The following is an 18,151-nucleotide window of genomic DNA, read 5'->3' on the forward strand; positions in this document are numbered from 1 at the left end:
AAATATTTATTAAGTGACCACTATGTCCTAGGCACTGTCTTTACCCCATATATGTACATGCTCTGATAATGATTTATTTATTATTCCCAATGACTTGGCTTATGTAATATTCAAGAAAATTTAGACAAAGTCATAAAAGTCCATTGGGACAATTTCAAATAACCTTCCCATTCTTTATTATTACTATTATTATGCCTCCATTTCCTTCTCTTCCATCCTCATTCTTGGACTTGCAAATGTCAAATCCACCTGCTGCTTGTAGCCATTAAGTAAGACAAAGTTTTAAAATGGGGCCACCAATGGGAATTGGGATTTAAATCTCCAGCAAGAAATCTTACTCAGAACTTTTGACAAGACATTATGAGGCACAAAGAGAATTCAGTGTTTATGTTCTATATAAGTGTGTCCTTTCCCTCATCCCTGTCCCTATCCACTAAGTCTTTCCTGATTGGTCAATTAATATATTTGTTAAGTAATTGTATAAGATGATGGACTACCACCTAATAAAAGTCTTTAAAAGACTTTCTGTAATGCTTTATAGAAGTACAGAATTCCTGAGCAGGAATTTCCTTTTTAAACTATCCCTAATAAGGAAGTATCTAATCTCTTCTAGAGGGCTTCCAGTGAAACCTACTTCTTCCTGAGGGAACCCATTCCATTTTTGAACACATCTAATCTTTGGGAAATTCTTCCAAAAGAAAATCAAATATGCCTTTCTATTCATTCTGCCATTTAAAAAGATTGCTTTGTTGGTTTAGGATTATGAATAGCTCTAATTTCTGAAAGTATCCATGTTGCTTTTCAGTCATGTCTAACTCTTCCTGACCCTATTTGTATTTTTCTTGAAAAGATATTGCAGCTGTTTGCTGTTTCCTTGTCCAGTTCATTTTACAGATGAGAAAGTGACATTCCCAGGGTCATACAGCTGGATTTGCACTCAGGAACATGATTCCAGATTGAATACTCTATCCACTGCATTACCTCACTATCCTAGTCCTCTGCTAAATTTGTTTTCAGCCAGATCAGGATCAATGTTATTCAGTAGCTTTCTTGTTGGGGACATTTTTGAACTGCATACCTGAAAACAATTACTCATATTCCTTTTTGAGTAGGGGACAGGGGAAGTCTAACTCTTTTAAGTTTAATACGACTTAGTACTCTAAGATTTACCTTTATCAGAACCATGGTCCCTCATCGGGGATACTCCTAAAAGATCCTAGAATAGCGCTTTATTCATTCTGTCTTTATTTGAGAGGCAGTATGGCAATTTGGGAGTCAAGAAATACTAACTGCATGACCATAGACAAGTACCTTATATCTTGCCCCAGGAAATTTTTTATGATATTAAGTTTCAAAGAAGTTGACACTGCACTGGTGAAGGGAGTTGTAACTACCTAATGAATTTGAAATCACAGGTTCAGATAACACTCCCATTCCTTCAACATCTTTCATTTGTTGATTCAACAAATATTTATTGAATTTTTCTATCTTAAATTTGGTGGACTTGTGGCCAAGATGGCAGAAAGAATACAGGCACTGGGTTAAGTGCTCCTCTTTCCCCTCAGGAACAACATGAAAGAAACCTCTTAGAAATTTGATCAACAAAACCCAGAAAGAGAATCAAGGAGAAGAACATCCACCAAGAAGTTCTGTCTCAGGGGACCAAGGGTGAACCCACAGGCAAGAGCAGAAGGTCAGCACAGAAACAATAACTGGGGGAAGCCAGTGGGCCAGCCTCAGTCATAGAGACTTCGGAGAGTGGTGGGTGCAAGATACAACCTTAGCTGCTGAACCTTGGTTGGGGGTAGAGGATCTACCAGAGGGTGAGTTCCAGCACAGAGTTTCAGAGCACTCCTGGAGAACAACAGGCTGGGCCAGGGACCTAAGCTAGTGAAGCCCTTTGCCCAGAACAAACAACAAACAACCCCCACCCCCTCAGGCTAAGGCTTGGTTAACAGAGTTCACACAATGTAAAAGGATTAAGTACCTGCCCCAGGGCCCAGCCTAGTGTTCAAGGTCAACCCAGGCCCTGCTGCTGAGGGCCCCAAACACTCCAGAAAAAGCAATCAGTGCTCCCTACTGGCAGGGCCTTGGAACTACTAAGCCAAGTGAACAAAGCATCTAGGATCTTCAAAAGCAAACATCTGAGAGCCCCCCCAACACAAGATACTAGAAAGATGGAGACAGGTCAAAGAAAAGGGGGTCCATAGAGAAATACTTAGAAGAAACAGATTCTAACCTGAAGAGATCTAGCACTTCTGAGGAGAATATGAATTGGTCTCCAGTCCAGAAAACTTCCTTGAAGAAATCAGGAAGGAGTTTAAAAACCAATTGGAAAACTTGAGTAAAGAAACCCAAGAGAAAATTAATACATTGCAAGAGAAAATTAACATCTCTCAACAAGAAAAGAAATCCTTGGAAAATACAATTGGACAAATACAAAATGAGAATAATTCAGTCAGATCTTCAATTGGGCAAATGCAAAAAGAAAATGATTCTCTCAAATTCTCAATTGGGCAAATGCAAAAAGAAAATGATTCTCTCAAAACTACACTTAGACAAATGGAAAACTCCTTCAAAAATAGAATTGACCAACTGGAAAAGGAGTTGAAAAAGGTAAATGAAAAAAATCTTACTCTCTAAAAAAATAGAATTTAATCTGTGGAAACTAGTGACTTTATGAGACAAGATAGTGCTAAACAAAACCAAAAGATCAAAAAAATAGAAGAAAATGTAAAATACCTCATCAGCAAAACCACTGACCTAGAGAACAGATCAAGAAGGGACAATCTGAGAATTACAGGTCTTCCTGAAAACATTGATGAGAAAAAAAGCCTGGACTTAATATTACAGGATTTAATGATGGAAAATTGCCTTGATATCATGGAACCAGAGGGCAAAAATAGTTATTGAAAGAATATATTGACCCCCTCTGGAAAGAGATCCTAAAATGAAACCACCAAGGAATGTTGTGGCCAAATTCTAGAACTATCAGATAAAAGAAAAAAATCCTGCAAGAAGCCAGAAAAAAAAATTTAAATACCAAGGAGTCATAGTAAGGATTACTCAGGACCTGACCATAGCAACATTAAGGGATTGAAAAGCCTAGAATGAGATATTCTGAAGAGCAAAGGAGCTTGGAATGCAGACAAGAATCTGCTACCCAGCAAAGCTGAGTCTTCTCTTCCAGGGCAAAAGATGGACATTTAATGAAATGGGAGACTTCCAAAATTTCATGATGAAAAGACCAGAGAGCTAAATAGAAAATTTGGACATCAAACAGGAGGCTCAAGAGACACATGAAAAGGTTAAAAAAAAAAAGGTGAAGAAAAAATTGCTATCCAAAAAAGATGAAACTGACTATATACCCACTTGGGAGAAAGAGTCTTATAACTCTTGAGATTTATAACTCTATTAGAGAGAATATATTTAGCCAGAAGTGATGGACAATTATAACTTTTCTGTGACTCAGATAGAATGATTTATAAACAATACCTCCTTAGAAGGGGAGACAGTAAGGAGATGGGAGTATGGAAGAGACTGAATGGTGTAAATCTCATTACATCAAGAGGTATAAAAGGCCTACTGTCATTGAGGGGAAGAAGGGAGGTGATGAGAACCACCTGAATCTTCATCTCATCAGACTTGACTTAAAGTTAACTTAGACATACTCAGTTAAGTTAAGAAACTTACCTTACCTTTCAAACATTAAAAGGGGAAAAGGGGAGGGGCAATGAGGATGGGGAGAAAAAGGGGAACTAACAGAAGGAAGGGAAGAAGGGGGGGAAAGGAGAAAGAAAGGGGAGGGGGGTTTGATATAAGTGGGCAAACACACTGAAGGTGGCAATATTCAGAAACAAAACACTATGGAATATATATATGTATATATATATATATATATATATATACACATATATATATGTAAAGGTTGGAGCAAAATATATTTTGCTTCAGCTGAAGTGAAAAAAGCAGGGGTAGCAATCTTTATCTCAGACAAAGCAGTTGCAAAAATAGATAGCATTAAAAGAGATAAGGAAGGAAACTATATTCTCCTTAAAATTACCATAGACAATGAAGTAATTTCAATACTAAATATGTATGCACTCAATGGTATAGTATCCATATACTTAGAGGAAAAGGTGAAAGAGCTACACAATACTGGTCAGGAAGATATAGACCCAGAACGAATTGGAAACTTAAAAACCTCATTTTAAAGAATGAGTGGATCAAGCAACAAATTATAGAAAGAATCAATTATTTCATTATAGATAATGACAATAATGAAACAACATATCAAAACCTATGGGATACACTCAAGGCAGCTGTCAGGGGATATATTATATCTTTAAATGCTTACATGAGAAAGAGGAAGAGGAAATCAATGAGCTAAATATGCAACTAAAAAAATTAGAGAAAGAACAAATTAACCCCCCCAATTAGATACCAAATTAGAAATTCTAAAACTTAAAAGAGAAATTAATATAATCTAAAGCCAGAAAACAATTGAACTAATAAATAAAACCAAGAGCTGGTTTTATGAAAAAAACAATAAAATTGATAAACCTCTGGTCAATTTGTTTAAAAAAAAGAAGAAAACTAAACTGGTAGTATTATGGATGAAAAAGCTGAACTCATCATCAATGAGAAGGAAATTAAAGTAAGAATTATTTTGCCCAACTCTATGCTAATAAATTTGACAATCTGAGTGAAATCGATGAATATTTGTAAAAATATAAATTGCCCAGATTAAATGAAGAGGAAATTAAAAAACTAAATAACACTATCTCAGAAAAAGAAATCCAACAAGCCATTATTGAACTCCCTAAGAAAAATCTCCAGGGCCAGATGGATTCACAAGTGAATTCTATCAAATATTTAAGGAACAATTGGTTCCAATTCTATATAAACTCTTTGGGAAAATAGGTGAAGATGGAACTCTGCCTAACTCTTTCTTATGACACCAATATGGTGCTAATACCTAAACCAGGAAAAGTTAAAACAGACAAAAGAAAATTATAGACCTATCTCCCTGATGAATATAGATGCAAAAATCTTAAATAAAATCTTAGCAAAATGATTTCAACAAGTTATCACTAAGATAATACATTATGATCAAGTAGGATTTATCTCAGAAATGCAGGGTTGGTTCAATATTAGGAAAACTATTAGTATAACTAATTATATCAATAACATACCTTTCAGAAATCATATCATAATATCAATAGATACTGAAAAAGCTTTTGACAAAATATAGAAGCCAGTTTTGCTAAAAACACTAGAGAGTGTAGGAATAAATGGATTCTTCCTCAGAATAATAAGCAGTATCTATCTGAAACCAACAACAAACATTATAAGCAATGGAGATAGGCTAGAGGCATTCCCAATAAGATCAGGGGTGAAACAAGGATGCCCATTAAAACCACTACTATTCAATATTGTATTAGAAATGTTAGCTTCAGCAATAAGAGAAGAAAAAGAAACTGGAGGAATTAGAATTGGGAAGGAAGAGACAAAACTCTCACTTTTTGCAGATGACATGATGATATACCTAGAAAATCCCAAAAAATCATCTAAAAAACTAGTAGAAATAATTAGCAACTTTAACAAAGTAGCAGGATATAAAATAAACCCTCATAAATCCTCATCATTTCTATATATGACTAGCAAGACACAGCAGAAAGAGCTAGAAAGAGAAATCTCATTCAAAGTAACCTCAGACAATATAAAATACCTGGGAGTCTATTTGCCAAGGCAGACTCAAAAACCATTGGAAAACAATTACAAAACACTTCTCACACAAATAAAACCAGATTTAAATAACTGGGTAAACATCAGCTGCTCGTGGATAGGTCGAGCTAATATAATAAAAATGTCAATTCTACCAAAACTAATCTACTTGTTTAGTGCCCTACCAATCAAAATTCCAAAAAATTGATGAGTTAGAAAAAGTTGTAAATAAATTTATATGGAGAAATAAAAAGTCAAAAATTTCCAGGAATTCAATGAAAAAAAGTGGAAAAGAAGGCGGCTTAGCCTTACCAGATCAAAAATTATATTATAAAGCATCAGTCGTCAAAACTGTCTGGTATTGGCTAAGAAATAGAGTGGTGGATCAGTGGAATAGATTAGGAGCAATAGCAGGAAATGATTGTGGTAATCTGCTATTTGATAAACCCAAAGAATCCAGCTATTGGGATAAAACCTCTCTCTTTGAAAAAAACTGTTGGGAAAATCGGAAGTTAGTAAGGAAGAAACTTACATTAAACCAACATGTCACATCCTATACCAAGATAAGAACAAAATGGATACAGGATTTAGACATGAAAAACAATTTTATAAGTAATCTAGAAGATAAAGGAGTAGTTTATCTGTCAGATCTGTGGAAAGGGAAGCAGTTTATGACCAAGAAAGAGATGGTGAACATCATTAAAAACAAACTAGATAATTTTGATTACATTAAATTAAAAAATTTGCACAGACAAAACCACTGTAACCAAGATCAAAATAAATGTAGTAAATTGGGAAACAATTTTTGCAACTAGTATTTCTGACAAAGGATTCATTTCTTTTTTTTTTTTTTTAGGTTTTTGCTAGGCAATGGGGTTAAGTGGCTTGCCCAAGGCCACATGGCTAGGTAATTATTAAGTGTCTGAGACCGGATTTGAACCCAGGTACTCCTGACTCCTGGGCCAGTGCTTTATCCACTGTGCCACCTAGCCACCCCCCAAAGGACTCATTTCTAAAATACACAGAGAACTGGGTCAAATTTTCAAAAAAAAGTCATTCCCCAATTTACAAATGATCAAAGGATATGCAAAGGCAATTTACAGCTGAGGAAATCAAAGCAATCCATAGTCATATGAAAAATTGCTCCAAATCATTACTTATTAGAGAAATGCAAATTAAAGCATCTCTGTGATACCACCTCACACCTCTCAGATTGGCCAATATGACCAGAAAGGACAACGATCAATGTTGGAATGATTATGGGAAATCTGGGACACTATTACATTACACAGGTGGAGCTGTGAACTTATCCAACCTTTCTGGAGAGAAATTTGGAACTATGCCCAAAGGGCAACAAAGATGTGCATAACCTTTCATCCAGCAATACCATTACTGGGTCTACACCCTGAAGAAATGATGAAAAAAGGGCAAAAACATCACTTGTACAAAAATATTCATCGCAGCCCTGTTTGTGGTGGCAAAGAATTGGAAATCAAGTAAATGTCCTTCTATTGGGGAATGGCTTAGCAAACTATGGTATATGTATGTCATGGAACACTATTGTTCTATTGGAAACCAAGAGGGATGGGAATTCAGGGAAGCCTGGAGGGATTTGCATGAACTGATGCTGAGTGAGATGAGCAGAACCAGAAAAACACTGTATACCCTAACAGCAACATAGGGGTGATGATCAAACTTGATGGACTCACTCATTCCATCAGTGCAACAACCAGGGACAATTTGGGGCTATCTGCAATGGAGAATACCATCTGTATCCAAGGAAAGAATTGTGGAGTTTGAACAAAGACCAAAGACTATTACCTTCAAATTAGAAAAAAAATTATCTTCTTATGCAATTTTTCTATCTCAAACTTTTTTTTTCTTACTTAAGGATATGACTTCTTTCTCATCACATTCAACTGAGATCAATGTATATCATAGAAACAATGTAAATACTAACACTGCCTTCTGTGGAGGTTGGGGTGAGGGAAGTAAGAATGGGGGGGGATTGTGATACTCAAAATAAATAAAATCTTTCTAAAAAATTGGCATTATTTATTTTGATAAAAGTGTATAGCATATCTTAAACTCATTAGGAAAAGGAAACCCTTATGCTTAATGAAAAAGATGAATCATCTCTAATTTTAAGTGAAATTAATTCATCTTAATCATTTTAGAATATATTCTATTCAAGGATCTAATTATATACATCTATTAGGTCTTATTTATATCCACAATTAGTCATATGAGATTTCTAGTGAACTTAATGGAAAGAATGTAGGGGAGGCAGAGCCAAGATGGTGACAGGAGAAGAGCCTCTATTAGGTGCTCTCTCTATATAATATTTCAAAACTTATAAAATAAGAACTCTAACTAAATTTTCAAGAGACAGAACCCACAGAGGGATCCAATGAGGCAGTTCTCCAGCCCAAGGTAACCTGGAAAATAGTGGAAAGGCTCTGCTCTATGCAGTTAGAGAGGCGGCCTGCCAGAGTGAAGAAACTGCAGCCTCCCGGAGGTAGCCCCAGGGCTCCTGGGAGCCAAGACTCATGGCTATGGGAGCAATTTCCTGACCTACACCTGGGGGAGCACCAGGCACAAATTGGAAGATCAGCAGGGGGTCCTCTGTCAGAGCAAGCCCATGAAGCCAGTCCTCAGGGCACTCAGCCAGCAGTGGCCTGCAGGAGGAAATGGAAGCAGGCAGAACTGGTAAGCAGGAGCCCCCAGGCAACTGAGCCTTGAGTGCTCAGCATACCTAAGCTAGTGGACTGGAGAGAGACTTCTGAGGTCTATCCTCTGTCCCTGGAACAGGAATCTGGGACTCTGACTACATTCAGATCCTGATCAAAGTCTAGGCCCCCCATAGAACAGCAGCCCCCCCTACCTCAGCCCCATGACAGAGGGATGCTTTTATGGTCCTTCACAGACCAGGAGGGAAGACAGCCTCACACACGGAGATCCTTGTGTGTGTGGGGGGTGTCCCAATAATACTCAAAAGCTCAGGAAGCACCCCAAAACCAGGTGCAGGCTGGGGAAATGAGTAAACAGAGAAAAAAGAGGAACACCATTGAGAAATATATTGGCTATGATCCCAAGAAGGATCAAAATACTCAATCTGAAGATGAGGAAGTACAAGTTCCTGCATCTAAAGACTGAAAGAAAAAATGGAAATTGGGTTCAGGCTATGACAGAGATCAAAAAAAGATTTTGAAAATCAAGTGATGGAAATAGAAGAAAAATTGGGAAAAGAAATGAGAAAGATGCATGAAAAACATGAAAAAGTAGTCAGAAGCTTAGTTAAGGAGATCCAAAAAATTCTGAAGAAAATAACATGTTAAAAACTAGCTTGGGTCAAATGGATAAAACAGTTCAAAAAATTATTGAGGAGAATAATGCTTTAAAAAGCAGAATTGGACAGATGGAAAAAAGAGATAAGAAAGCTCTCTGAGGAAAAGAAATCCTTCAGAAGTAGAATGGAACTAAAGGAAGCTTCTGATTTTATGAGAATCCAAGACACAAGTCTTCAAAACCAAAAGAATGAAACATTAGAAGAAAATGTGAAACATCTCATTGAAAAGCAACTGATCTGGAAAACAGATTCAGGGAAGATAATTTAAAAATTATTAGAATACTTGAAATTCATGATCAGGAAAAGCCTTGACATCATTTTTAAAGAATTCCTACAGGAACATTTCCCTGGCAGAACTGGTAAGCAACTAGAAGCAAAGGGCAAAATAGAAATTGAGAGAATCCACTGATCTCTTTCCCCCAGAAAGAGATCCCCCCCCAAAAAAAACAACCCCTAGGAATATTATAGCCAAGTTCCAGAACTCCCAAGTCAAAGAGAAAATATTACAAGCAGCCAGAAGGACACAATTAAAATATCATTGAGTTGCAGTCAGGATCACACAGAACTTAGCAACAACTTCATTAAAGGCTCAAAGGGCTTGGAATATAATATTCCTGAAAGCAAAAGAGGTTGGAATGCAACCAAGAATCAAGTACTTAGCAAAACTGAATGTCCTCTTCCAGGGAAAAAGATGGACTTTCAATGAACCAAGGGAATTTCAAATGTTCCTTTTAAAATGGTCAGAGCTAGGGTGCGGCAATGTGGTGCAGTGGATAGAGCACCGGCCTTGGAGTCAGGAGTACCTGGGTTCAAATCCGACCTCAGACCCTTAATAATTACCTAGCTGTGTGGTCTTGGGCAAGCAACTTAACCCCATTTCCTTGAAAAATATAAAAAAAAATAAAATAAAATGGTCAGAGCTGATAAGAAATTTTGATCTTCAAATACAGGACTCAGCTGAAGCATAAAGAGTGGAAGAGAATGGTAAAATAAGAGGGACTTAATGATGATGATGAACTACATGTATTCCTGCTTAGAAATATGATAATGATAATACTCATATGAAACTTCTCATTTAATAGAGCAGGTAGAAGGAGCTTCTATAGATGAAGCACAGATGAGCTGAATTTGAAGATATAAAATAGAGTCAATGGCTAAAAGGGAAATGTTATGGGAGTAAGAGAAAGGAGGGGTAGAATAGGTGAAGATATTTCACATAATAAGATTTTTTATTACATTGAGCTATTGCAATGATATGGAATGGGGGAAGGAGATGTGGAATGAGGGAACCTTTCCTCTCATCAGAGGTGGCTCAGAGAGGAAACAGAATATATATTCAATGGGGTATAGACATCTAGAGTAAGAAGGAGAGAAGGGTGGTAGAGGAAGAGGGGATGTGAATGATGGAGGAGAGGGTGGACCATGAGGAAGAGTGGTCAGGTATAAAACACATTTTGTTTTAATTATTGCAAGGGACTGGGATTGGATGACTTGTCCAGGACCACAGGGCCGGGTGGTTGCTGGGCCTTAGGGGTGGTATGTGGGCTCAAGGTTTCTTAGCCCCAGGGCCAGTGATCAGTCTGCTGTGCCACTAAGCTACCCTACAGAACATGTAAGAACAGGGACAGAGTGAAAGAAGAGAGAAAATATAGTGTATGGTAGTATGGGTGTATGAAGGAGAGAGTTGCAATCAGCAATGGCAACAGTGGAAAAATATGGAAGTAGCTTTTGTGATGGACTTATCATAAAAAATGTGATCCACCCATGACAGAGCTGGTGGTGTTGGAACACAGACTGAAGCACATTTATTTATTATTATTATTATTATTATTATTATTGGGGGGGGTTGTGGGACAGATGGGATTGAGTGGCTTGCCCAGGTCTGCACAGCTGGGTGATTGTTGGGTGTCTGAGGCCAGATTTGAACCCAGGTGCTCCTGGTTCCAGGGTCGGTGCTCTGTCCACTGCACCACCTGGCTGCCATTATCATCATCATCATCATCATCATTATTATTATTATTATTATTTTTATTATTGCTTTAGTTTTTTAGTTTTTGCAGGGCAATGGGGTTGGGGGTGGCTTGCCAAGGGTCACACAGCTGGGTGATTGTTGGGTGTCTGGGGCCAGATTTGAACTCAGGTGCTCCTGACTCCAGGGCCAGTGCTCCATCCACTGTGCCACCTAGCTGCCCCTATTATTACTTATTTAATTTTAAATTTTAATTTTTTCCTCTTTCCTTGGTTTTATTGCTCATGGGGGTCTATTTTGGGGGGGGAGCATGTATTATGTTTAACTCTTAAACAAGAATATTTTAGTAACTTAAAAAAAAAAAAGAAGGAAAGAATGTAGGGCCGGTGTGTTCATCTGTAGATGAAGATTCCGTTAAATAAACTCTTTCAAGGCAGAATTTTAGCCTTTGTAGTATTGATGGTCTTAGTTACCTACCTAGAGCACAATTTGCCTAAGATTGCTTAGCCAATATATTATAGGCAGAACTTGGGTGACTTCTGAGGTGGGAACCAAATGGGTATGAAGCTAGCATGTTCCCAGAGTTTTCCTGTTTTCAATGAAACCTCTATACAGACATTAAATCTATAGTTCCCACAAAAAAAGATCAAAACAAGTTTTCAATTCTAGACACCATGAATGATCTGGGGTGGGGGGTGGAGAAAAGGGAAATAAAGCCCAGGTAGATAGAACAGGAAAGCCAGCAGGAGGCTTTTAACCACAGTGCAGTCCAGGTCCTGGCAGATAGACAATAGCTCAGGTTCTAGCAACTGCATAGCAAAGTAGCAGGGAGGGTCCCAACCACCCCCCCCCCCAATAACATTGAATAGGCAAAGAGCCTGGACATAAAGGAGAAAATAAACTTCTGCAATTGGCAATGTGTGAGCTGCATATGCAACATTTTGGCCAGTGATAAGCCAAGGATCACTCCCCAGCCCCAGCACTAAAAGCTTGAGTCTATACTCCCTAGACTCTAGGAACAATCAAAATGAGCAAAAAAGCTAAAAGAACATGAACTGTTGAAAACTATTATGCAGAAGAAAGCAGTGAAAAATTTCCTACATGGGAAGTTTCAAAGCAGTCTATGAATTGGACTCAAGTCCAAAACCTCATAGAAGAGCTTGAAAAAAGAATTTAAAAACCAAATAAGAGAGGAAGAAGAAAAATGGAAAAAAATGAGAACTATGTATAATAATTATGAAAAATTGTCTAAACAAATTATCTCCTTTAAAAGTAAAAATAACCAACTGAAAAAAGAATGTAGCTATTCAAAAAAAATAAATAAACCAATGAAAAGTACTGCAATTCATCTAAGGACTCAAATCAGTTAAATGGAAAGGGAATGCAATTCAGCACAAAGTAAAATTAACCAACTGGAAAATGAAGCACAAAAGGTAGCTGAAGAAAATAAAACCCTAAAAATTAGAATAGAACAAATCAAAATCAAGAATCTTACAGAAACTAAGACTCCATCAAAGTCAAAACACTGAAAAAATTGAAGAAAATGTAAAATATCTATTAGGCAAATCAAACAACCTGGAAAATAGATCCAGAAGAGATAATTTATGAATTATTGGCCTACTAGAAAGCCCTCATCAAAAAAAGAAGGAGGAGGAGGAGGAGGAGGAGGAAGAAGAAGAAGAAGAACCTGGAAAATATATTTCAGGAAATTATTAAGGAAACCTGTCCAAATCTGCTAGATCAAGAAGAAAAAATGTCACTGAAAGAATTCACAGAACTCCTCCAGAAAGAGACCCCAGGTAATAACTCCAAGGATTATCATAGCTCAAAAGGATTAACATTCTCATATAAAGGAGAAAGTACTAAGCAGCCAAAAAGAAAAAATTTAAATACAAAGAAAGCACAATCAGACTTACAGAGTGGATGAAAATTTTGTTATTTAAAAAAAAATAGATGTGTGTGTGTGTGTATGTGTATGTGTGTGTGTGCGCGCATGTTGATGAAAATAAATACATAAATTTTAAAAAAATTAAAAAATTTTAATTTTTTTTTAAAAAAGGAAATACTGAGCTAGAAATAGATCAACTCTCTTGTTCTGACCAAGTCAATCAAAAAGTAGAGAATTAGGACACTCATTTTAAGCAATCTGGGTAAGCCCAGACAAACCTTACAAATCTGTCAAAAGAAGTTCTCACTATTCTCACATGCTGCCTCTCTTTGAAAGTTTTAGTTGTTCACAGGTTATAGATGAAAAAATTAAAGTCATTTATCCTTGACTTATCCACATAAGTGACTATGTTGGGATTTGAACACTCTTCTACTGACTCTACATCCAAAGCTCTTTCCTCCTGAATCAAGAAAATGACTTTATTTATTTTTTCCCACTTATTGTGTACCTGCGATGCTCAACCCTAAGTTGTTCTGAATCCAGGCCAAAAAAAAAGGAATGTCAAATTTTACTTTAAATGATCAAGTATATATTTTGCAAATACATTCTTCTGGGGTGGGGAGGGGTAGCTAGGTTTTACAGTGAATAGAGCATTGGCCATGGAGTCAGGAGCATCTGAGTTCAAATCCAGTCTCAGACACTTAATAATTACCTAGCTGGATGACTTTGGGCAAGTCACTTAACCCCACTGCCTTGCAAAGGAAAAAAAAGACTTTGAAAAAAATGTAAATTTCTGAGACATGCATTCAGGAAGCAAAGAATCTTAGTTTCATTCTGATCAACAGCCTTCATGGTGACCATATAAAGAGGTTATTTTTTTCTGTGGTTCATCCCTCTACTGAAGGCGAGTTCTATCCTCTTCCTGTTACTTTAATGGCAATTTACAAACTAACTCAGATCTGCACTAAGAACTAAAAAGGGCCAGTTTTAGGAGATTCTCCCTTGCAAAGTAATTAGTCTTGAACAAGAAATGTTATGCGCTAAAATGATCTTTTTGCCTGTTTCTTACAACACCCCCCCTTCTCTCTCTCTCTCTCTCTCTCTCTCTCTCTCTCTCTCTCTCTCTCTCTCTCTCTCTCTCTCTCCCCATGCACAAGCATAATATTATTTGAAAAAACAAGGCTGTTTGTAAAATAAAAACCACACATCTGCCCACTTAAAAAAAATCTTCAAGTGACTCACAGGCCTTTCTAGATACCACCAGGAGTGGCCCTACTTCAGAAAATAGGCAAAATAACCCCAAGTAGGACACATTCTCCTTTAAGAAATCAAATTACAAGTGGGAACTGTATTTGCTTTTGGGGGAACTGTATTTACTTTTCACCATACTTAAATTCTCACTGGAACATGTGAACAGAGCCATCAGGCCTGTAAACCTCCCCTCCACTTACACCTATTAGACCATAAAGTTCCCACTTGCCGAAAGCAGCAAGCCCCCCAGCACACAGCAAATCACCCCAAGGTGATGATGAGGGGGCAGATTTACTGCAACTTCACACAAGAGCCCATTAACCAAGCAGCAAGTCACTCGGGCAGCTGGGCAGGCCCCTGAACCCTGGCTAAGATGCTGACAGTCCCTCAGTACTCTCACACTTTCCAATTTGGTGCCTCTGCTTCTAGTCATAGTCTGGTGTGTTGATCTTCAAAAGCTTCTCTCAATTGGAGGGAAATCAATAGATATATTTCTTCTTGACTTTGGATATTTGAAAGATTGTTTCCTACATGGGGGACCCCACGACCATGAACCTTTGATTAAAGTAAGTCCTCACCATCAAATTGTGATGATTCAGTGTCCATAGCCTAATAAGGACAATGTTAAGTTGCAGAGCATCCCAAAGAAGGAAAACCAGGGAGAGATTAGGCCTTGAGTTCATGCTAGTTCATGGCAGAAGGAGCTGGGGCTGTTTAACCTGGAGAAGAGAAGACTTTGGGATACAGTTGACTGTCCTCAAATAATTAGAGGGCCATGTGGAAAAATGACTAGACTTTTCTACTTGACTCCCAGAAGGTCAAAAGAAGAATCAGATTTAGGCTTAATAATAATTATTCCACAAAGTGGAATGACCTGCCTCAGGAGAGAATGGGTGACTCTTCATTAGAGGTCTTTAAGCATAGTCTTGAAGGGTCTCTTGTCAAGTAGAATGATCACTTGTCAGAATTTGTTGAGGGAATTCTTTTTTAGGTATGATTTGGAATAGATGATTATAAAATACCTTTGAGAAATCCTGTAATTTTGGTTCATTTCAGTGAAAGGATCTGTTATTGGGGTGACAGATCAGGTTTGCAAGATGAATTTGTTCTTCCTCATCAATAGCTTCTTACTTGATGAGATAATGTATGTAAATATAACACAAACCATAAAGTTATATATAAATGTGAATTATTATTATTATTGCTATTTCATATTATGGGAAATTGGTGGGAGCATAGAGGAAGTCATACCCATAAGTATTTCACTCCCTAAAATTGCCCTGATTCCTCATAATTAGGGCATCAAAGCTAAATGGGAACAGTGAGGTTGGAAATATGCATTTGGTTATTTTAAGTTAGGTAATGCTATACTTCTTAAAGATTATTTTTGAATAAGATACATACAAAACTCAAAATCCAATACCACAAATTTATTAGCTTTTAATGTTCATCATGACCCTGTGATGCTCACAATGTTCACCACCGAATTAATTAGAATAAATCACTTTATATCATTGTCCAACAGCTAGGTTCAGTTAGCTGATCCATCAATAAACATTTATTTAGTCTTTTAATGTACCAGGTGCTATGTATATACAAATAAAGGTAAGAAGCAATTCCTGCCCTCAAGGACTCTCTATTGGAAGAGACAACATGCAAAAAAAACTATATACAGGGTAAATTCGAGCTAATCTTAGAAGGAAGGCATTCTGATACAATGCATACTTTAAATCTTTATGCCCTGGATATAATATGTGATCATTTTACAAAGAAAATAAGGCAGAAATATAGGACTGGAGAGAAAATCACTATCCCATAGTAAATGATTAAAAAAAATACTTATAAGCACTCAACAGGTACATAGAATTTATTTGGATTCAAAATGCAGTTTATATTAGAAATGACAAGCAAGATAATTTTTTAAAAAAATTCTGGATAGACTTACAAGAACTGATGCATGGTGAAGTGAATAGAACCTGGAGAACATTGTACACAGTGACAGCAATATTGTTGGATGAAAAATTGTGAATGACTTGTTATTCTCAGCAATACAATGATCTAAGATAATAACAAAGGACTAATAATGAAGTACATCATTTGCCTGCAGAGAAAGAACTGGTATTGGCTGAATACAAAGTGAAACATGCTGTTTTTTTCACTTTCATGTTTTTCTTTTATTGGAATCTTCTTGTACAAAATGACTATATGGAAATGTTTTACAGGGAGGGATAAGGGGAAGAAAGAAGAAAGGATAGAATTTGGAACTCAAAACTTTAAATAAAAATGTTTTTAAAAATTTTTAATTGCGTTTAGCCAGGAGATACTAAGAAAATTCAGATCTAAATTCAACTCACTCGGAATTGAATTGATGCTCCTCTGTCTACCAAAAACCTGACAATTTTATTTGGTTATTTCTGATGAATAACTAATAGTGACTCTTGAGACAAATTCAAGTACCAGCCTCTTACTTACTAGAAGTATTGGACAGTAGATCTAATTTGTAATTGGTTTCTTAACAAAAACCATACACTCAGGAGGAGAAAAATGTAATTGAACGTATGAATCAAAGATCCAAAATTTTCTCTACCTTTGGAAGAAGAGTAAAAAAAATCCCTTCTTTGATTTAGTCCAGGAGATGGTTGAAGGATTAAACTCCTATCTGTATAAGTCACATGTTACATTTATTCACTATTATGTTTGGTATTCACCAACTTAAACGCTGATCAGCTAAAGAGCAATTTTTTTGGTTTGTCCTAAGCCAGCTGAGAGCAGCTGCAAAGTGTGTTTGTAATAGTTTTGATAATTTATTGGTCACACACGCTTTAGGCATATATTTTCTGAAATTTAAAGCAAAAGAAATATGCTATATTGGAAACATGCACACACAAGCAAGAAATCAAATCCTTTTAAAGGCAAGATATCACTCTTTTTCAAAACTGTATAAAGGCAAAAGTCACATCTCTTTACTCTTAAAGTTATGAAAAATAGTTCCACAGGATCAATGCCCACTTTCATGGAGGACTTCAAGAGCTTTTATATCTTGTTAATGGATCTAAAGTTCTCTAAAGCTCAAAAAATAGTTTTCTTAATCACCTTTTCAAATAATATTTGATTACCTTTTCTTTGGGATTTACAAGTATTTCCTTAAAGTCACATAACCAGAAATACTTTAGCTAAAGGGAGCTTTATACACTTGCAAAGTATACAGTCTGTGATATCAGAAAAGCTAGGATTTATTCCATCCAATTCCACTAACATTGATGAAGTACCTACCATGAGTCAGGCTCTCATCCACAAACTATAGTCACTTTATCACAGTGAACATTTTCACTTTGACATTTATGAGTTATGTGACTTTAGCCAAGGTCCTTAAACTTTCTGGACTTTGTCACCTGTAAAATGGAAATAATAATACATTATTCACAAGGTTAGTAGGAGATATGTGCTTTATAAGTAGCAAAGTGAATCTTCACTTTGTGCCAAAGGCCTTAATTGTGTGGTGGTAAATATTTAATAAGGGCTGGAGGAATGGGGAATTTATGCAATTATAAATTTAACTTGCATTATTAACACTTTCTTAACTCTGGATGATCACAAAACAAACAAATCCAGTCCTGATACATTGCCAAAGTATAAATGCTTACACTGAAAATTTAACAAGCAACTCTCAGAAAACTGTTGAACATCCTTCATTTATCTTCATTACAACTACATGCAGAGGTAGTAAATGGATACTATAATGTGCATAATACTGGCCACAGAGTGAGAAAGACTTGAGTTTGAATCCTGCCCTCAGCAAATTACTAGCTGGGTGAACCTGGGCCAGTCACTTAATCTCTATCAGTTTCAATTTTCTCATCTTTAAAATGGGGATAATAGCACCTTCCTTGCATTTGTGGTGCCAAACACCTGAAATCACTGCTACTAGGGCAAGTTGAGGCTGGTAGATCACTTGAACTGGGGAGTT

The sequence above is a fragment of the Macrotis lagotis genome, chromosome X (assembly GCF_037893015.1).
Source record: "Macrotis lagotis isolate mMagLag1 chromosome X, bilby.v1.9.chrom.fasta, whole genome shotgun sequence".
Lineage (NCBI taxonomy): Eukaryota > Metazoa > Chordata > Mammalia > Peramelemorphia > Peramelidae > Macrotis > Macrotis lagotis.